The following is a 22636-nucleotide window of genomic DNA, read 5'->3' as shown; positions in this document are numbered from 1 at the left end:
GCAAGAATCCAAGAGCAAGAAGGAAGGGTGTGTGTGGGGACAGTAAACCAGTAATTCAAACCAAAACCCACATTTCCCCCTCCACATTCAGCATGGTAAATTCATATTTCAGTAGGGCTAAGCAGTGGGTAATGTCTCAAATTCTTTTAGCCAGAGAGGCTGGGGATATTAATATCTCTTATTCACTGCAATGCCCCAAATATCTTGAGAACCAGATTTCCTTTCCCATGTAAAAAGACAGCTGACCATAGTTCTTTCCTAAATCCTCTGACAGCTTTACAAGTAGGGTGGTGAGTGACCTTTCTTTCTTTGAAAAAGTGTATATAAATGTGCCTATTCATAGAAATCTGACAGAGCTGACACCTGGTTCTCCAAAAATGTAGCTTCACTCTAAGCATATTCCACTGACATTTATAGAATATGATTATTTTTGATAGTGGGGAACAAAGGGGAAAGAGTAATCAGAATTGTAAAGCACACTTTATATCCAAAATTTCCTGCACTATGAAGTCAATCACTATTTTCAGGATGAACTTTCTACTCAAATGCACAGCTTCGTTCCTTTCTCTTCCTGGGAAGAAATAATTTTGCCTTTCCCTAGTGAACCTCATTTCTATTCCTCCACACTAGTTCACTAGACTTTCCTCCTCCCACCACCCCCCCCCCCCCAGACCTTCTGATGCTCACGTCCAGACAGCCACACAAAGCTAATGGTTCTCTGAGAAAAGACAAAGTGCTTTTTGAACAGCACACAGGCCTTCTCTCTTAAGTGCTGGGGAAAGGCTATCAAATTCTAGGCAAGATGCAATTCAAGTAAAATTTGACATGTTGAAAGTTAATGACTTTATTATGCTTCATGGTTTATAATTCAGTCATAAGCCATGGCAGGTTGGGCACATTTTTTTTCAGACAGTTAAGAATTAGGAGGACTAAACGCTGTCAGCTTTACCAGATGGTCATTAACTGGAAATGTGTTGTTTAAACAAGATACACTCAAGGGGAAAAAGGCTCTCATACAGTTTCATTTGCCATGAACCTCTCCATACCTACCTTTAAGGCAGAGGTGAGAGATGCAGAGAAGGAAAGGTGTGCTGAAAGAAACTGATTACCTTACCTATTTTTCAGCTGCCCTCAACAACGATGAGGTGGCCACCTGTGCACTGTGTGGATTCAATTACATCAGACATGAAATAACTGTGTATCAACAGCACATAAACTCATTTCCACATGCAGTAGGCTTCACAACATTCCATAAACTTAAGACCAAAAAGGGGAGAAGTAACCAGGCACAGTAGTTCAGGGAGGCAAACCTGGAAAAGCAGGGATTAAGCAAGGACAGAAAACAGTACAGGGAACGTGAAGGAGAGAGTGGGGAGGCTGGTGACAAAAGTCTGAGAGTAGCAAGGGACCCTTTGAGAATCAACTAAATTCATGGTATCTACTTCCACTAACCATACGAGGTTTCATCTTCACTGTAACATGTTCAGAGGATGCTAACCAGGGCCTGAGATCCCCTCAGAGTCATTGGGAATCTCAACACTTGGGTTTAATGACACATCAGAGAACCCAGATTAGGAGATAGGTAAGATAAATGAATTCATGGAAGGATTGCATCTTATAACCACCTGTTTATGAGCAAAACCCAGTCATAAAAGCAGCTGTAAGCAGAAAACACAGCAACATTATTTTGTCCTTTTGACATACATTATGGTATTTAAATCCCGTAACAGCAGAAGAGATTGTAAAGAACTGATTGTAATTGTCATAATTAACCGTATGCACTTCTCCACTACATTGTACAGCTTCGCTACTGGCAGACCTGATCAGGTATAAAAGAAAACAGAGCTCGTGAAATCCCAGGAGATGGAGGAAACGACCCTTATCTGATTCTTCTCATTCTAAATTACTGTGGGTAGAGGCAAGATAATTCCCCAGCCATTTAAAATATGAAAAACATTCACAGAGAGGACACAACTGGCATCTAAAATCATACTAGCTTTGTTTTTTGTGTGTATGTGTTTTGTTTTTGTTTTTCACCATTTTGGATGTGATTTGGAAGAGGGGTTATAAAAGAATGGAAACGACGAGCAGATAAGATGTTTATGAGTACTAAAGCAGATGTTCTTGTAGTCATTTCTTGGTAGATGTAAAATGACTGTATGAAAGAAAGCAGTCATGTTTTAAAGAAATAAACTTACCTGGAAACTCTGAAGGCCTCTGAAGGGTTGGTTGAGTGAAAACAAAAATCTCAGTTATTTATGTGTGTGTGTGCACACAAAAGCACACACGCACACACTCGTGTGCACACACACACACACACCCAACATGCTCATACTCTCCTGGAAAATCTAGCTTTAATATCTTTATTATTTTCCTTTTAACAACCTAAAGTAAGCCAGAAAAGGAAGACATAAAATAATAACGGTTTTTAGATGGAAGAAAGGAGACAGGATAGTGATAGAAGTAAGGTACAGAGTGTGAGTTTTTAAATTTAGGAGTTAATATTTGGAAGTGTGTAAGTTCATGGAATGTTAGAGCTGGGAGACACCTAGACAGCAACACATCCCGTTACTCTGCCTCCTGCCTATTCTAATTGTCACATACACATCAACTTTATAGTTCACTGAATGAAATCTACTACACATTCACGGTCAACAATCTTCCCATAAGCAAGAAGAAGGAGCAAAAGACGGGGGTGGGGGGGGGGGGAAGTATATGAGTTGGAAAAAGAGAAAATGAAACAAGAAGATACAGAAAAAGTGTGACTCTGCAAAAGTTAAAATTATCAACTATATTAATTTACAGGGGAAAACATTAAAATGTTAATTTTAAAAAATCCTAGAAGAGAACACAGGCAGTAATTTCTCTGACATTGGCCACAGCAACATTTTTCTAGATATGCCTGAGGCAAGTGAAACAAAAGCAAAAATGAACTATTGGGACTGCATCAAATACAAAGCTTCTTCATAGCAAAGGAAGCAACCAGCAAACCAAAAGACAACCTACTGAATGGGAGAAGATATTTGCAAACAACATATCTGATAACAGGTTAGTATCCAAAATATATAAAGAACTGATAAAACTCAACACCAAAAAAAAAAAAAAACCCTAAATAATCCAATTTGAAAATGGGCAGAAGACATGAACAGACATTTCTCCAAAGAAAACATTCTGATGGCCAACAGACACATGAAACACTGCACATCACTCAACATCAGAGAAATGCAAATCAAAACCACAAAAGGTATCACTTCACACCTATCAGAATGGCTAAAATCAACACCTCAAGAAACAATAAATGTTGGTGAGGATATAGTGAAAATGGATATGGAACCCTCTTGCACTGTTGGTTGGAATGCAAACTGGTACAGCCACTGTGGAAAACAGTATGGAGATTCCACAAAAAAATTACAAACAAAATTACCATATGACCCAGTCATTCCACTACTGGGTATTTACCCAAAGATGATAAAAACACTAATTCAAAAAGGTAAATGCATCCTTATGTTTATTGCAACATTATTTACAATAGCCAAATTTTGGAAGCAAAGTGTCCATCGATAGATGAATGGATAGAGAAGATCTCATATATAATATCAACATATATGTATACATATCAACATACATACACACACATATATACACACACAACATGGATGGGTCTAGAGAGTATAACAAGAGAAATAGTCAGAGAAAGACAAATACCATATGATTTCATTCATAGGTGGAATTTAAGAAACAAAATGAATGAATTTAGAAAAAAAGAGACAAACCAATGAAACAGACTCTTTACTATAAAGGACAAGTTGATAGTTACCAAAGGGGAGTGTATGGGAAGGATAGGTGACATAATTGAAGGGGATTAAGAGTACACTTATCATGATGAGCACTGAGTAATGTACAGAACTGCTGAATCACTATATTGTACACCTGAAACTAATATAATACTGTTACGTGAACTATCCTGGAATTAAAATTTAAAAATTAAAAAAGTAATGCCAATAAGAAAAAGGTTAAATTTTTAAAAGCACCTTGACTTTAATTATGCTATTCATATCTGTGAATGTTGGCAACACTTCTTGAGTTACTCCTAATTCAGAGAGACAGAGCTATTCCAAATCACAAACAACTCAAATCTATACCACGTATTAGGACAAAACTTGGATATTACATTTGTAGTAATATTTTTTTGATGAGTGTTTTTATTTCCAGAGATAAAAATTATAGTTTAGTTAAGAAAGAATCTGGAATATGAATCTTGAAGTACATAACTCAAAGACGAATTCTATAAAACGTAGGTGATAAATTCTATACTACCTTTACTTTCACTCAGCAAAGATAGTTGCAACCGATTTTTTTGCAGCCTTGTGGCAACAAGACATCAATGGTTCATTACTCCAACTATCACTCATTATTATTTAAAGAATCTGGCATTACATAGTAATATGTTAAAAGATGCTAGTAGGTAGGAAGCAGCAGAAAGCAGAGACAAAGAAATTATTAGTAAATGAGGCATGGCCAACATATAATGGTTATCTGAATATAAAACCATCTTGTGGTTGCTCAATAATATTTCTTCAACCAAATCATAAATCTTTAACAAATTCTTGACCAAATATAGGCAGGCTTACCCTTTTCTTTTAAGTTAAGTAGTTTAAAATCTGCTCTAGCCTCTGAGTGCCTAGAACCATGGCAACTACTTCTGATAAGAAATGAGTTGGGTAACATCATATATATTTTACCTCTTTTATTTCTCATTATAACAATGTAAATTGGGCATTGTTTTTCTCATTTTACAGATGAAAAACCTGAATTTTAGATAGGATAACTTGCCCCACAGTGAGTCAAAAATCAAGGACTGGGGCTCTTGGGTGACTCCATCAGTTAAGCTTCCAGCTCTTGATTTTGGGTCAGGTCATCAGGTCATGGTCTCACAATTTGTGAGTCCAAGACCTGAGTCTCAGTGCTCTGTGCTAATAGCTTGAAGCTTGCTCGGGATTCTCTGTCTCCCTCTCTCTGCCCCTCCCCTGCTCATGTGTGCGCGCTCTCTCTCTCTCTCGCTCTCTCTCTCTCTCTCTCTCTCTCTCTCTCTCACACACACACACACACACACACACACACACACACACTTTAAAAAATAAAACAAGGACTGGAACCCAAGTATAGTGAATAGAATGGCCACCCGCAAAAAGATATCCACATTCTAATCCCCACAGCCTGTAAATATCAACTTATATGACAAAAGAGTATCACTTTATATATTTTTAATGTAATTAGGTTAAGCATCTTGAGAGGAGGAATTTATCCTGGATTGGCCGAGTTCCAAATGCAATTATATGTATCCGTTTACATGAGACACAAAGAGGAACAGACACACACAGTGCCGAAGGCTGTGTGAAGGTGGAGGCAGAGACAGGAGTTGATGCAGCCATAAGCCAAAGGATGCTGCCAGCCACCAGAAGCCGGAAGAAGCAAGGAATGGAAACTCCACTGCTTTGTGGGAAGCATGACCTTGTCAGTACCTGACTTCAGACTTATGGCCCCCAGAAATGTGAAAGAATAAATATGTGTTCTTATAAGCCACCCAGTTCATAGTAATTTGCATGGCAGCCACAGGTCTCCTGGCATCCTTGCTGCAAAACCATTCAAGTTTCCTGACCTGAGATTGCCAGGTTGCAGGACGCAGAACACGATACTACTCTACACTTTTCTTAGGTCAAGAAAAACATAGGATCAGCCCTAAAAGACTTAAAATCTAGATTCTTAGACTATATATGAATTATTATTCTTGATATTTGATCCAAAATGTTTCAATTAATTCTAAAGAAAATCAGTAAGAGCAGAAGATCCTGATTTCATAGCAGTGTCTCCCTTCTTTACAGAGGTGAATGGGATTACTTAAGAACAGAAGATAAATGAAATGTCCCTTCACTGGCTGCTCCCACTGAGTTAATTTTGACACTGATCTTTTTATATTCTTAGCATTAAATGTGTAGGAGTGTGGGTAGATTTGGCTTAAAAAGATTTTAAGATTCTTTCTAGCTCTAAGAGTCTCTATAATTATGTTTCTGTTTCTCAATAAATATTTGTTGAATGAATAAAAGAACAAATCAATGCATGAATATGTTGCTATGCATGGAGCCAAGATAATCAAGCCCCATTGTATCTCAATATCAAATATTTAAACCAAAAAGAATGAACATCTTACCAAAATATCGCTCTCCAGGACAATGACCAGAACAGACTATGAATGATCAGATTAAAGGGAGTAAACAACTACCTCTATGGTAATAATACAGCTCAACTCCCTGGGATGAATTCTTATAGGAAGCTCATGAAATTTTAGGTATAATTCAGGGAAAAAAATTAAATGAAATTTGAAGGAAAACTTTAATTCCCAACACAAAGGATAAAGAAATCATGGTTGTACTTTCTTTATGTCAGCCAATATTCTAAGTACTTTGCAGCATGAAATTACTTAATGCTAAATACAGACCTAAGAGATAGAGTTTATCATTATCCCCATTTTACAGGTGAGAAAATAGGTTACAAAACTCACTGCAATCACACAGCTAGCAAGAAACTGAGTAATTAAGAGTCAAAGAGTGGCTAGTGCAGCATTATTTGTCAAAGCGTTGGTGACAGAGATAAGTAGAGTAGAACAGTTGAAGAAGAACCTGGAGTCTGAACATGAAATCCACCAGTTCAATTACTTATTCATTCACTTCAAAGAAATATCTGTGCAAATAATACACGCCAGGCATTTTGCTAGGCACTGGAGATACAATGGAAAACAAAAATAGTGAACTAATAAAATGTTCTGAAAAAAGGGGGAGAGATTTAATTCACAAATGGAAGAAAACTAAAACAACTGAAAAAAAAGTGATTTGGAGAAACAGTTACAAATGCATTTTTTAAAAGTGTCCAAGTTTTCTTTAAAAATCCTTGAACTATAAGTCTTTCCTAACAGTACTTCTGTGGACACGTTCATAAAATGTTCTAAGTCCTTGTAATTCAAGATGGTGCCACAAAGACATGAAAGAGCCTGTGAGGTCAATTCTCAAGGAGTGCCAGCAACTCATGGGAAAGAAAAGAATGATCTTATTGTTAGTTAATAACAATAACAAAAACAAAAAGCTAAGTAGAAAACAGCCGGATAATATTTTACAAAAGGAAAGAGAACCCATTTGGTTCTGAAGATCAACAAAGCCAGAGATGGTTTTTAGCAAAGTAGAGACACTTTTTAGCCATTCTAAATGACCAAGTCAGAAATCATTCTATTCTTTCCAGCTCTATGCAAAAAAAAGTCAAGACTTCAATTGTATAACAGGAATCTTGGGGAACTGCTCAGACTCTTAAGTTAGGAGAAATACCAGTTTTGCAAAATATAAGCTGTGTGACCTCAGACAGGTTACTTAAAAGCTCCTCGTTTTCATTTTATCAAGTGGAAAATAGAGATAATAATAGAATCTACTTCATAGGTTGATAAAGAATTAAATGTATAATGTGAACTATTTAACAAAGCATTTGTTACATAGTAAGTGTTCCATTACGTAAGTATAATAGTGTTACTATCATCAATTGGTAGACTGATCAACTGCTGTGGCTAGAATAATTATTAAATTTGATTTAAAAAAAAGTTGCTGTTATAGCAATGTTCTAGCTCTCCTTCTGCGGGGCACATGGTAGGATTGCACTTCCTTCTCCCTTGGAGTTATGTACCATCACGTGGCTTGCCTATAGGCTAATGAGATGTAAGCGTAAGGAAGTATGGAGTTTGTTACCATAGCCCAACCAGACCTATTCTGACTAATACAACATCTTCCCAGATTTGTTCTGACCTTTAAATTATAAATACCTTAAATACACTTGTATGTTAATCCATTCTCTTGCAATCTCTTGTTTTGAAAATGGTTACCTTTATGTCCTTTCAAATGTTTATAAATTAAGGCTGTCTCCCAGACTGAAATTTCCCCAGGACAAAGACTATGACTTTGTAATACTCTTTATATGACAGAACTTAGAGCAATACTAAACAGCATTTGGCATTTAATAAATGTCTCTTTGACAATGGCAATGACAGTGAGGATCATAAAACCATCTGCATGATAATCCTTTAATGTCCATCCACACTTCTCTCTACTCAATAGCTCTGTTAGAAAAAAGACAGATATTTTGAAAAGTGTCACTGGAGAAAGCATATAGGTAGGCATTCTGCTCTCTAATGGTTTCAAGCCTATTCTGAGAAAAGAGAAACAAACCTATAAAGCTGATATTCCTGAGCCTTGCGATAATGTTCCAGAATAAGTAACAAAAACTCAAATGTATTCACGTTCTATAAAGGAAGCATAAAAACAATTAGTCTTTATACAAATTTTTCTTATTGGAGTACTGGTGCAGAAAAACACTCAGACTATTATAGTCTTCACTATAAAACTAACACTAAGATAGTCTTCTCTCTAAGACTATCTTAGAGAGAAGTGGGAGCTGGCTGGTCAGTGGCTATACCTGCAGATGTAGCAGTCTCTTTTCATTCTTGTGGACCCTCCAACATCCTAAGATATGCAAGCTAGGCAAATTAGTGGCCAAGTGACAGGCTGGTCAGCCTACCTTGGATAGGGTAAAGGCAGGGGAGAAAAAGGTGGACAGGGAGAGCAGTGAGCATGAGAGTGAGTAAAGCCATGTGGCTGGCTTGCAGAGAAGACACTTGTCACTTGCTTCGCTTTGCTGAGTCAAAGAGTAGTCTGCACAGCCAGCCCTGAGTAGGCGCATAGCCCTCCATGGAGTTCGCCCCCACTGCTTGTCTGTATCTCCTTCACTCCAGATGTTAATACGATCACTGGGAAGGCTCAGGTGACCCGTATAGACAGATGACAAGGAGAAAAGGTGAAGAGGCTGAGGACCTGGTTTGATCAAGGTGAAAGGACAGGAGCTCAGTTGCCTTTCAGATAAAGAAAGAAATCCTTATCATAACTGACTATAGGGGCGCCTGGGTGGCTCAGGCAGTTGAGCATCCAGCTTCAGCTAGGGTCATGATCTTGAGTTTCGTGAGTTTGAGCCCCCAGTCAGGTCCTGCGCTGACAGTGCAGAGCCTGCTTGGGATTCTCTCCCTCTCTCTGCCCCTCCCCCACTCATATTCTCTCTCTCTCTCTCTCTCTCTCTCTCTCTCTGTCTCTCTCTCTCAAATTAAATACATTAACTTAAAAAAAAAAACCCTGACTATAGGCTGCATTATCTGAACTTCCTCCCCTTCCCGCCTTCCTCTGCTGCCACTCTATTCATCCCTCATTTTGCTTAGGCCACATTCACTTTAAGTTCTTTAAAGGTGCCCTGCACATCTCTCCTTTTTCAGCCTACTTAACTCCTACCCATAATTCTAAGATCAGCTCAAATGCCACTTACTAAGGAAAACCTTCCTTGACACTCCACAGTCCCAGAACAGAACAGGTCTTCTAGTTCTACACCTTTGCACATTGATATCTCCCTTCATGGCACTTACCTAGTTAAGTTTTTAAATTTGCACTAGTACATTTACTTGTCTAGTATCTGCCTCTACCTTAACTAGTAAGCTACATGAAGGAAGAGATGGTATCTACTCACCATCAAATGTCTAGTGCCCACGACTCTTCCTCCTCCACCTCCTCCCTCCCCCATCCTCTTCCTCCTCCTTCTCCCCCTCCTCCTCCATGTCCCCCCTCGCCCCTACTCCTCTTCCTCCTCCACCTCCTCTCTCCCATCCTTTTCCTCCTCCTTCTTCCCCTCCTCCTCCATGTCCCCCCTCCCCCCCACTCCTCTTCCTCCTCCCTTCTCCCCTCCACCCTCTTCCTCTTCCTTCTCCCCCTCATCCTCCTCCCCTCTAGTAGCTGTTTCTCCAAGGCTTTTTCCCATGTAGATCTGGCTGTCTGTGCATGGACAACTTTTGGCCAGAATGCCAGATGAACAGCACATTAGATGAAAGCACCCACTTAAAAGAAGGTATCCTCAAAACTGGCATGTGGTTAGGGGGTCCCAAAAGCAGAGACAGGGTTTAGACTTCAACCCTCCAGCCAAGACAGACAAACTTTCCTTTCTTCTCCTCCTGTAAAAACTATTGGGATTTGATGAGACTGTAGTCCTAATGCAGACTGACTGCCAAGCTCTCCTGGAGGCATTTATGAAAAGTAACATGTCTGGATCCCAAGAATCTTTTCTTGCCTCCCCAAATGCTTCAGGTGTTTTTCATGATGAGTCAGGTCTGGGAATAATTGGGTTAAGTGAGTATTTCTAAAAAACACAACCCTTCTATTCCAAGTGTCAGGCTACAGGTTTGGGAACTGTGATAACTCTTTCCAGGAAAAAAAAAAAAGAGCAATTCACAGGTCAATTCAATTTCTAGAGGTAACAAGCTGTGGGTTTCCAGACCCTTCACTATAAGAAGCACTGCCACAGGGCTGTGGTAGGGAAGTGTGGGATGGAGACTTCCTTTAATTTGGGATACCTCTAGCCTCAGAGAAATAGGTTTTACTGAATTAAGCTATACCTGCACAGGAGGGGCTAGAGAGAAATACACATAAGAAGCAGACATTCCCCTTCCTGTATGGACAAGCAAGCGAATGCCTTACACTGACCAGAGCAACCAGTGTCCCACAGACGGAAACATGAAGGGGGTTGCGAGCACAGAAGCGGTCTTTTCCCTTCAACAATGACTTACCCATCATTCTCACTCTGGCAGTTATAGTCCTTCTGTCTTTCTCGACAAAGAATAACAGGCTATAAATGAAGACTGAAATACTGGAACAGACCTCTTTAGCTACAGAAATATCTAAGAAAGAAAGAATTAACAACAACAACATGCTCAAAAATGAACAGAATGACTATCGGATACCAAACATCACATACCCAATCATCCAACCTATACCTAAAAATCATTCTATACCTAATATCATTCCATGAAAACTCTATTTAACCTTTCCTGGGCTCCTATTTTTTTTTTAATATTTTTTAAGTTTATTTATTTTGAGAGAGACAAACATAGGATGAGCAGGAGAATGGCAGAGACAGTGGAAGAGAGAGCATCCTAAGTAGGCTCCGTGCTGTCAGCACAGAGCCCAATGCAAGGCTCGAACTCACGAAACTGTGAGATCATGACCTAAGCTAAAACTGAGAGTCAGACGCTTAACCGACTGAGCCACCTAGGCACCCCTAGCCTTCCCTAGGCTTCTGATACAGATATTCAGTCTTAAGTTCCAAGAAAGCAACTTGAAAATATGCTGCCTGGAGCGCCTGGGTGGCGCAGTCGGTTAAGCGTCCGACTTCAGCCAGGTCACGATCTCGCGGTCCGTGAGTTCGAGCCCTGCGTCGGGCTCTGGGCTGATGGCTCGGAGCCTGGAGCCTGTTTCCGATTCTGTGTCTCCCTCTCTCTCTGCCCCTCCCCCGTTCATGCTCTGTCTCTCTCTGTCCCAAAAATAAATAAAAAACGTTGAAAAAAAAAATTAAAAAAAAAAAAAAGAAGAAAATATGCTGCCTGACCTAACTCTAAAATCATAAAAGCAACACTATCCTGTGATATCACAACATTGTTTGTTGTCTTTGTTAAAAATGGAAGTTTGGATAACTGATGTATTTCAATATGAAATTACATGAAGAACAAATTCATGGAAGGGAACAAAGAATGAGACCAGAGAAACCCACAGGGTGACTTCTACCTCCAGTTCTAGAGAAGCCAAGGGCAGAAGCAAGGCACCAACAAATACCAGAAGGTATTTCCCAAAGGACACTTGGTCTTCCTAACAAAATAAGAGAAGGGTGCTCCATGAGAGTATTTCTCATTCAGTTCAAGTAGAAAATATCCTCAAGGAGAGAAAAAAAAAATACCAAAATAAATAAACAAAGGACTGAAGGAAAGCATTTTCAGGTTTCCTTCTATACATTAGCTAGACAACTGCCAGGAGCACTCAAAGGGCTCACAGTGGCCACTATTCACAGTTGGAGCTAACGTTAAATCCCCAAATCAACAAAAATTTTAAAGCCAACAAAGAGGGCATTAGATATGAAGGGGAGAGAGGTTTGTTTTCATTTTAATCAGAACTTGGCTGCTATTTCTAACCCAAGGTAATTTGCTTCTGGATTGAAATAAAGGGAGACCTTAGAAATAATGATAGAAATGCTGTAACTCTGCAAAAACCAATGCAAATAAAGTATCCAAAACAGGAGTCCAAGCTCCCTTTGCATTCATGATGTGGCCTCTCTTACCTCATCTCCACCCACCCCCAAGCAAAAGTTCCTTAGTTAGAGGTGGGGGTGGACAGTAGGTGGCGATGTAGGTTAAGTGAACTTGAACACAGATATCAGGAAGCAAGACAGATGGTAGGGAGGGAGTAGCTAAATACACCCCATGGACACTCTAAGGTTCAATACACCTTTCTGCTGCATTAAGAGAAGAAATGTAGATCTAATCTGGATTGCAGTAAGGAAATGGCGGTCCCTGATACACTGTAGGACTTCAGCCCAAGTGTTCCTCTGTCCTAGTCTATTTTCCCCCACTTTTCACCAATGCTGTCTTTCTACTAATGTAAATTGTTCCATTCACGCTTCAACATGGATTATACATAAAAAGGCAGTAACTGTGCAACAAATTAAAACAAAAGGAAACAAAATACATGTCATGAAATACGCTATAACTGGAGAGTGCTAAGCTATCACAGAAGACAAAGACAATACCAGCTTTATTTTCCTTCAGTTTCCTCTTAAGAGTTCCAAATTATAGCACTCACTTGTGAAAAAAATTCTACCAAACTTTAGACCAAGATTTCTGGAGTTGAGATCCCCGTATAACCTACATCAGAATTACTGAGCATACTTATAAAAAATGCAGATGCTCAGTGGAAACTTGACCTAGTGAAATACATGTTCTGAGCCTGGAAAACGCATTTTGGCCAGCCCCTCACTTTGGCTCTCCGTATCTCATAGCTCACTGAATAGCCTACCACGAAGTAGGCAAAAGCCTGTCTGAATAACAATATTTATACTCAGGGCAGCAACAGAAGCTGAAATCTGTAAGGAGACAGTTGTTATTCTCCCCAGTACCCACCCCCCGACACACACACACACATCATGACAGAGAAGAGAATAGGTAACATCCTCTTTCCTTTTTCCCTTTTATATTGTTTCTGGCTGGTTTCCTAAGATTCCCTGGTCTGGAAAATTTAAACATCTTAACTTTTTCCAGAGTATACAAGTTTAATACTTAGGGATTTGGGATGAAGTAGACAAATTTTGCAAGAGATCTTAAAAACTGGTTCAGTGTGAGCTGCCTGTCAGAGCAAGACCACAAATGTGCCAAATTACCAGGACACCCCCACATTGTTTCAGGAGAAAACTAGATGCAAAAAAAAAAAAAGGAATAAAAAGTAGAGTGGCTGGAGGAGACTTGATTACAAAATTCTGACAGCCTGTGCAAGATCATTTCATTCTGAGAAGGGGTCATATGACTAGATCAGATCAAAGTGAGAAACACTGCATTTTCTACATGGCACAGGCTTAGCATATTTGAGTGGTAATGCCCTTTATAAAAGTTGCACTTAGGTTTGCTACGTTATTAGATCCGGCAACTTTGTAGAGGTACTTCCATAAATGAAGGCCCTGGCTAAGACCAAAGTGTTATTATAAGGCTGAGAGGTTTGTGTAACTGAATCCCCAACAGGAGAGGCAAAAGAGAAAAAAACTCTATGTATACAATACACTGTAGCAACAACCACAAAATAACAGACAGCCAGTGGCTGTGAAACACCACCATTTCTCATCACTCATCCCTTCACATCATTAAAAAGGATTAGGAGGAAACAACAACAACAACAAAACGCTGGATGCCAAGTGCCCAGATTATACCTTAAGAAGAACACAGATGCCTCACACCTGGAAGAGTTCTAATAGGCCCTGACAAATCTCCTCTCTCTGTGTGGCAGCCCATCCTGCCCCAACCCTATTGGTTCCAATTTCTTCTCTGAAGGTGTGGCCAGACCACTGCCACCACCAACACCGCTAGCTACCACCAACTGCAGGAGCAGCTGGCAGAATACATTTTAGCAGAGAATCTTAGTGAAGTGCGTAAATTCCATAAGGGTGGCTGCAAGCAGAGCTATCATCAGCCTGGCTGAGCTATTTTTGGAAACATCTTTACTGATGGTCCCCCCCCCCCGCCCCGCCCCCCACTAGTCTCCACTCCTGCTTTCCTTCTCCAGGCCCACTCTCTCTCTTCCCCAACCTGAACCTCCCAGGGTTGACTGATCAATAATATGATAAAGAGCAGACAGCCAAAGGGAACTGGTAAACAACTGACATAAGTAGATAGATTTGGGAGCGATACACAATACGGGAACATGATTAAGGCTGGGGCGTCTGTAGACAGATAGCCTGTATACGAATTCAGGCTTCACAGATGGACTGGGGGTGGGGGGGAGAGAGGGGGGGGAGGAGGACTGGAGGCTGCAACACAAAAAAAATTCTTAAGGAGCATTCTCTTTTTTTCCCCACCACATGCCGTATGCAGTTCTTGATTTAGCAGGGCAGGGAAAAGTGTGACTAGTACAACTTGCTCCTTAACCTTCCAAAACTTGCTGCTTTCTGCATTTAGCATGTGTTGTGGGGGGAGGGGCGCAGGAATGGCTAGACAGGTTACGAGCAAGAAGGAAGAGAAAATTCAGCAACAGAGTTTCAGCGAACCCCAACCAACTAGCCCTCCTTGAGCACAAGGACTCAGTAAGCTTTGCTCTTCTCAGTATCTAAACAGGAACCTCCTCACTGTCACCCGGTTTACAGGGGGTTGAAGATCGACATTATAAGACACACAAGCCGGCCACTCAAAGGCAAGCTGTATCCCAGATTCCCAGAAGTTGGCACTAACTTCCCTGTTTAATTTTCCTAAAATAATTGAACCTTTGGCTCTAATGTGTACACTGTGGTTTTCCTCTCTTACCACTGTCTACATTCTTCCTTTCCAATCTCTTGATACTGGTGATCAAGTTAAACTGTACAGCATGCTGGGAAGAGGCCTGAAGGCAGAAGGACCAGGTTTAAGTCCCAGGTGAGCAATTTGACTCCCTCCCTCTTTCCTCATTTTACCTGTCTCACCTTGAACAAACTACTCATCCTCTTCAGGGAATGTTGGAATGTATAACTTGAACCACATCACTTATCTATCTGAAACATCCCCAAAGCTTCCTGCTGCTCTTTAAATAAGATCCAAACTCCTTGCTTTAACTGGCAAGACACTTCCTGGCCCCTGTCTCTCTTCTTACCACTCCCCACCCGTTGTCCCCTCTCCAGGCCACATATGTTTTCTTTCTGTCCTGCAAACACACCTTTGCACTGACAAGACCCTCTGCCTGAACTGCTTCTCCTAAGACCCCTGCAGGGTGGCCTCCTACATTTCTCAGCTCTCAGCTCCATGGCCCCTGCTAGGGAGGCCTTCCTGACCATCCTCTTACCCTGGTTCCCTGCTTACCTAGCCTTCCTTTCTTCATGACACACTGCCCCAGGAAGATTATGCTATTTATTTGTTAATTTGCTACTTGTCTGTCTCTATCTCTAAAACATAAGCTGTCTTGTCTGCAGCTATATTTTCAGCAGTTAGACACATGGGTACTCAATAAACACTGGATGAGTATTATTGAATACATTTATGTCCTCATCTGAAAGAATAATAATAATAATAATAATAATAATAATAATAATAATACCTCCTTGGTAGGGCTACTGAGAGGACTGAATGAGAAAATGAACATAAACTGTTGACCATAGTGCCTGGAACACAGTAGGGCTTCAACTGTTGAGATTTTCTTTTCAGATTCTGAAGGTCACTTCTTACAACTCTAACTACAGAAAATAGCTTTCTTCTACCCTGATAAATCAAAATCTTCTAATTGTTATCAAATGTTCTCTCCAAATATGTCTCTAAGTTTTCCTGACCCAAGATTTCTCCTCTTGGCCAGGTTGCTTTGATGCTTTTCTTATTGAAACACTCTAAGAAAAGCAGAGAGTGAAAAGATTTATACACGAAGCAGAGCCAAATGTTTAGTCCAAGGATGGTCCATCTTGCCATGCCTAAAGAGTAGATGGACACACGATGATCCCCCTAGACAGAGTAACAGGCCGTGGAAATGAATGTTCTGTAAACTTCACAAGACTAGAAATCTTGGAGGCTTCCTGATATTTATGGGTTACCAAGATGAGCTCCAGGAACTTCCAAAGGAAGAAGCCACTCAAATGACATGAGGTCTTAGACAAAAATGAAAAATAAAATAAACAAGAGCACTGAACAATGTGTAGTGTCCTCATTACAGAATTTGTCCAAGAGCATGAAAATAAACCATTTTGTTTATGAAGCAACAGAACTAGGAGAACTTTGCAGAAACAAGAAGGGATGTATCAGCTTTCATAGGGTTTGGGTGAGGGTGCCATGGGCATCAGTCTCACAGAGATTCATCTCAAACCCCTTGGTTACAACTTTCACAGGTAAAATTTTCATCTCTTTCCCAGGGACCTATTTGATAAGTGAAAGGAGATTATACACTCCATTGGCCAGGACTCAACAACTCTTATATCTTACACAGCACCTAGCAGCGCTCAACAGAATCAACAGTTTCCAAATAACATGTGGGCTCCTTTTCAGAGTTCCACATAACAAATTTAGTCCTCTAAAAAGCTACAATCACCGAGTCATGAGGATACTGATAAGAATATTCAGTTTCCTCTGATCCTAGCAATTGACATCATATTATTTAAACCACATCTGAGATCAATTAGATTTCAAAAATGGGGGGTGGGGGGGAAGTCAAAAGAGATGACTTTTGCTTACAGTAGTGCCTGCCTTTGCTTGAAGGGCTTTCATTACCCCTCTCGTCGTCCTCTTTTCTCCTCTGAGTAGTAGGCTGGTATTGCCACTGTCACACATCAAGTCATAGACAGGACTCGTCCAAAACAAATAGAAAGTGGGGAACAAAGACTAAGCTATAGCCTCATTCCTACTGAGCTTAGTTTCAAATTCTCATGCCATGTGCTACCTTGTATTTGGCTGTTAGCTTAATGATGAAATACCTGAATGCTGTGTAATTACAGCTTTTTCATGAAGGGCTACTGCCTTATAAAGTAAAACATCCAGCTAAGGAGTAGCACCTGGAATCTGGAAGGATCACCCACTTCATGGCAAGACACCTAAAGAGAGAAGCTGACTGTGTCAACATCTTGTGTGGACTTCTTGAGGTAGCCATCACCAGCTGTTTGACAGGTATAATTATATGCAGCTGGAAAACTTGGTAACCATTTTTCATCCAGGAGACAAAGCGAAACCTCTTTTGAATTAGAAACAATTTTCTAAAATATATATCTACTGCAAGGGCAAGGGAATTAGAAACCTATTTTCCAAAAACAGCAATTTCATATGGGAACCTGAACAAAGGCAAAGAATGAGAGAACAATTTTACCTACTTAAGTTATGGTTCTACTATTTATGAAACAATCAAATATAAATGTGAATGATAATTACATTATTTTTTGCTCAGTATTACTAAGGCATAAGAGAAAGTGGATTTTTTTTCATGTTTATTCATTTTTGAGAAACAGAGAGACAGAAAGACAGAGATGAGTGAGGGAAGGATAGAGAGAGAGGGAGACATAGAATCCAAAGCAGGCTCCAAGCTATCAGCACAGAGCCCAACACGGGGCTCAAGTCCACAAACCATGAGATCATGGCCTGAGCCGAAGTCGGACGCTTAACCGACTGAACCACCCAGGCACCCTAAGAGAAAGTGGATTGTAAGGATGGTGACATTCCAAACCACAGCATGTCTCAGGAAATGCAGGAAAAGAGGTTGATACTCACCCATGAAACCTCTGCTAAAACTGCAAATAAGTGAACATGTTATTGTCCTATCCATTTGCAGTGAGAACAGTGGCTTGCTTCATCAGCTCTGATACCAGCATGCTACAGTTTGGAAATCAAAAGTCCAGGCTTTATCACCAGCTTCAGCCATGAGAATAAGGCATATGACCTTGGCCTAGCAAACAGTTTAAGGAAGAAGTAATATTTCTGCTACTCTGTTCTATAAGAAGTATCGAGCCATTCAGTAAAGTTAGCATCTTATTCTACTTTCATGTCAGGTCAAGCTATATTTATCACTTTTTCATTACATTAATGTTCCCAAACCAGGAAATCATCTTCAATGTGTGATTCCCAGTTGTAAGAATATGTGAAATGTTTTAAATATTTGCTAAGCATTTGATGATATTCAATAAAACTTCCATAGAAGTCTAAAGTAGTATTATTTCATTGCTGTCAGATGAATGAAGCTGAATGTGCCGTATAAAATGGAAACTCTGATGGATATGGCCCTCAATGTGATTAAGATCCATATTTCAAAAATGTTCCCTTTATAACAGTTGCTGCTGCCAACTCCCAAGGAAGAGATTCAAGATGCTTAAAGGAATACATTATATCCTCTTAGAAAAAGGAAAAAAAATAAATGGAACCACCAAATACTATTTTATTGTTAAATAATCTTCTTTAATGCCCCCAGCACGTGGTATTATGTTAACTCAATATATGAAACACCAGTAAAAAGTGATACAAAAATCCTGATTTAAATATTTTTTAAATTTTAAAAATTCCTGTAATATCTTATAGTAAGACAAGGTAGGAAAAAAAAATACCCCATGTTACAAAATATAATCTCTTACTTTCATTCTCCTGACCAATTAACTTGTGAAAATCCTATATTATATTAGCAGAGATGCTACATTCAGACTTCTACCTTCAATAAAACTTATTAATTCAGAATCAGAGACAAACTTAGAATTGTAATAGAATCTAGGTTAACATATATCTTTATAGCATCTGTAAACAATGGGTATGTGAAGCAAATCAAGACATCAAACCAGTTTTGCTGAACCTATTTGCATTGCTTATAAAAATAATTTTAAGTATGATCCAAGTACCTTGGAAGAAATACTATATTTTAATCAACTAAAATGGTAGTAATAAGTCAGGTTTACATAACCTCTAAGATCATTTACTGGGATAGAGATACACAACACACACACACACACACACACACACACACACACACACACTCACACCACATCACATCACATCTTGGTCTACTTATTGCATGTATTTTGAAAGAAATTTTATTAAAAAAAACATAACATTCTTTCATTAATGCAGACTGACTTCTCCCTGTGGCTATCTGAAATTGCATTAGGTTACTGTTCTTGGTCTCTTCCAGTAATTCCTAACAGAACACAAAATTCTTTTGCTTTCATCTGAAGCACTGTTATCAAACACCACCACCTAGAAAACTAACTTGTCTTTCAAGGCAAGACACTCTAAATTAATTTCCCTGAGCTGGCCTTAATTCTGGTAGAACCATTTCCTCAAATTCTACTCAATTGAGACAAAGGACTTGATCAAATTAATTCAAGGTGTTTTGTTTAGATTCAAGCAATTCTCCTTGGGTGTTTTCACAACCCCAAACAACAAGGAATTTAAAATAATCTTATTTCCAATGCTTCATAAAATTACAATATAGGACCAGATGCAGTAAATTCCGTAAAACAAACTGAGTTGATTCTTTTAAGGTAGGATTTGGATCGCTTCCATCTATAATATCCCATCGACTGGTGAGTTTGGGACATCTAGGCATCCATACTGAAACTACTAATGTTTGACCTCTTTCACCCACTTTAGCAATCCAAGATCACTGCTGTGAAATCCTCTACATGGCTCCAATGTCTAGACCTATTGATCTGATACATGGCCTTCTTATCCCCCCGCCCCGGCTCTTACTTCTGATGTCCTGGTCTCATCATTTCTTTAATATGGTTCAAAGAGTGATTTAGCCATTTCTGAACTGAAGCACTGGCTTGCTTCTACTTTAATAATTGTGGATTGGAAATGGTGGAAACTATACTTAGACATCAAGCATTTATGACAGATACCTGTGAACTTGCCTCCCTAAGAGAATAGATAATAAAACAGAGTATGGTTCTAAATCCCAAGGTGAGTTCCTTAACTCACTTAAAATTGTGATTATAGGTCAGTCTAAAGGGGACAGTTCAAGATAGAGATGGAGAGTCCTTTTCCTTCTGCCCCACCCGCCCTGGTTTAACCACACTCATGTTTTCCTGTTCCTCAAACACACCACGTACATTCCTTTCATAAGGCCTTGACTTTTTTTAATGCCTCTACACAGAATACTCTTTCCCTAAGCCTTCCCAAGACTCGATCCTTCTCATCATTCAAGTTCCAAATGTCCAACGTTCAAACATCATTTTCTAAGAAAGGAATCCAGGATGATCCTTTCTACTACTGTACTCCCTCCCACCTCCAGGCACTTTATCTTGTATAATTTTATTTATTGCATTTGGCATTATCTGAACTCATGTATGTATTTACACATTCCCGAACAATTCAAATAAAACGCAAACTTCTTAAGGATAGGGCCAATGTTGATCTTGCTCAGCACTGCATTACCAGCATCTAGAATAAAAATTGCTTTAAGTAGTTCTTCAAACTTTCATTGACTTTATAGTTTGGAATCCTAGGTAGTTTAGTCTACTTCTCCAACATAGTTTCTACAAACATACCTCTCTTCTGGTCCTAGTCCAGGGATTAGCAAACTATGGCCCTTGAGCCAAATCTGGCCTGCTTCCTATTTTAGTTAATAAAGTTTTATTGGAACTCAGCCTTGCCCACTGCCCATTAGTTTTTGTATTGTCTATGGCAGCTTTTGTACTACAATAGCATAAATCAGTTATGGCAGAGAATTCAGATGTGACAGAGACTGTATGGCTCATGAGCCTAAAATATTTACTATCTGGCCATTTATAGAAAAAAAGTTAGCCAACCTCTGTCTAGACTTTTTAGAGTGGACCACCGAGTCTCCAAGTCTTGATGAAAATATTCAGTGATAAAGTTTACTTAATACCAGAGGCTCTCATTTCTGAAATAAATATTTAAGTATGAGCTTCATTTATTTTTAGTCAAAGCAACATTCTCTCCAAATAGAGTGAGTCAGAGTTAACCTACCTCCCAAACATGTAACTTGCAATCAATTACTCTCTGATAGCTCTTGGATCAATAACAATTGAATTATAAACTAAGTGGCGATTTAGAAGGGAATACTAAACTAACATGTAATCACATGAAAAGGTGATCAAACCCTCATTAATAAACACGTGCTGCCTGCAGGTAGTCGTGATGGTTAAACCATCAGTCTGGATACAGAGTCCCAATAAACCAGTTCCTTGGTGTAAGACAATTTGAGTGGAAAGACATAACTACACCATAAGAGAGTGGATATATGCCTTCGAAGGTGGTGGCAATAAAATCAGACCTAACTATGTTGTTACACAGAACAAAGTATACTGTAAGTACAAGGAAATTCTCTTCCATGAATACAATTATTCTAAGAAATCTAGCTTACATCCCTGGAGGGATGTTGTCATATTCCCCTGACGTTGTTTTGAGTAAGAGCTGGCCACGAGGCTGAGACAGCCAAATAGCTCAGCATGTCAGCTTGCACTGCAGTGCCCCAAATCACAAAGAAGGCAGGGGCAAGGCAAGCTACTAACGGCTGCTCAGTGGAAGCTTACATAAATTATTCTTTCCAGAAAGACATTGAAAAATGTCATGGTCTGGCAGCCCTTAGGAATGGCACTCATTATAGCCACAGCAAGTGTTTTACTTTCACTTATTAACTTGAAACCAATTTACTCCCGTTCTGTTCCAAAGATTCTGTGGAATTTGTTGGAAAGAACAGAGCTTTTTCTTTAAAATATTTGGATGGGGCCCACTAGTTTTTGCATTCATTCCCTTTGAAGGACATTCATTTGATTATCTTTAGATTAGGTAAGGGTGAATCTGGAATAACAAATTAGAAACTAAGGTGTCAGACAGCATTGTTCTAAAGATGGTGAATGGTCAATTATTCCCAGAATGCTCTTTCCACCCCCTTCCTCAGTTAGTCCAAGGCATTTCTGCAGCAATGGCACATTAGTGTCATGATTTCCAAATTCTGTTTCTAGTTTCTGATGATCTATAAGTGATAATTCGACTTCTGAAGGTGGAGGTACAGTAAAAATGGACTAGGAGTTTATTCAAAAATAAAGCAAGTTTCCATTGGCCAGGAAAATGTGATGCTTTATTATATGCCATTATGTAAACCTCTATGGAAAGGATAATTCATAGGATTCATAATTTATCTTTGGCCTTGAGGAAAGACATTCAGGAGCAATTAGGAATTTACAAAATGCAGGATTAAAAGTCTACCAAGATTTACAACAAGCCAAGATGTATATAATAGGCACAGTATGTTTTAGTAATTATAGGATGGACAAATATGCCACAAAAAACAAAAAACCTACTTTCTGATGACTGGAGTTACCTTGTCTGTAAAATTCAAATAATAATATCTATTTGTACAGTATGTAACCAGTACAGTCACACAGAACCCTTTAGGTTTAGGGTTCAAGGTTCTGCAATCACGGTCTTAAAATTCTTAGGAATTTTAGGGCATTCTAAGGAATTGAATTTGCATTTTATAAGTGAAGTTCAATGGGAAACGTGGTTCACAGGTGGTCTTATCTCCCCAGAACAAGTTCT

The 22636-nt window shown here is 39.3% G+C and overlaps 1 protein-coding gene across 32 annotated transcripts in view; it reads right to left on the bottom strand.

The window, feature by feature from the left end:
- Positions 1-22636, bottom strand: part of NRXN3 (neurexin 3) — a 1570655-nt gene that overhangs the window by 925229 nt on the left and 622790 nt on the right. The gene's annotated exons all lie outside the window — the stretch shown is intronic.

Source organism: Panthera pardus, unplaced genomic scaffold (assembly GCF_024362965.1).
Source record: "Panthera pardus isolate Hobbes unplaced genomic scaffold, ASM2436296v1 HiC_scaffold_24, whole genome shotgun sequence".
NCBI classification, from domain to species: domain Eukaryota; kingdom Metazoa; phylum Chordata; class Mammalia; order Carnivora; family Felidae; genus Panthera; species Panthera pardus.
Note: the sequence above shows the minus strand (reverse complement) of the source record. Positions and strands in the feature narration are given on the sequence as shown.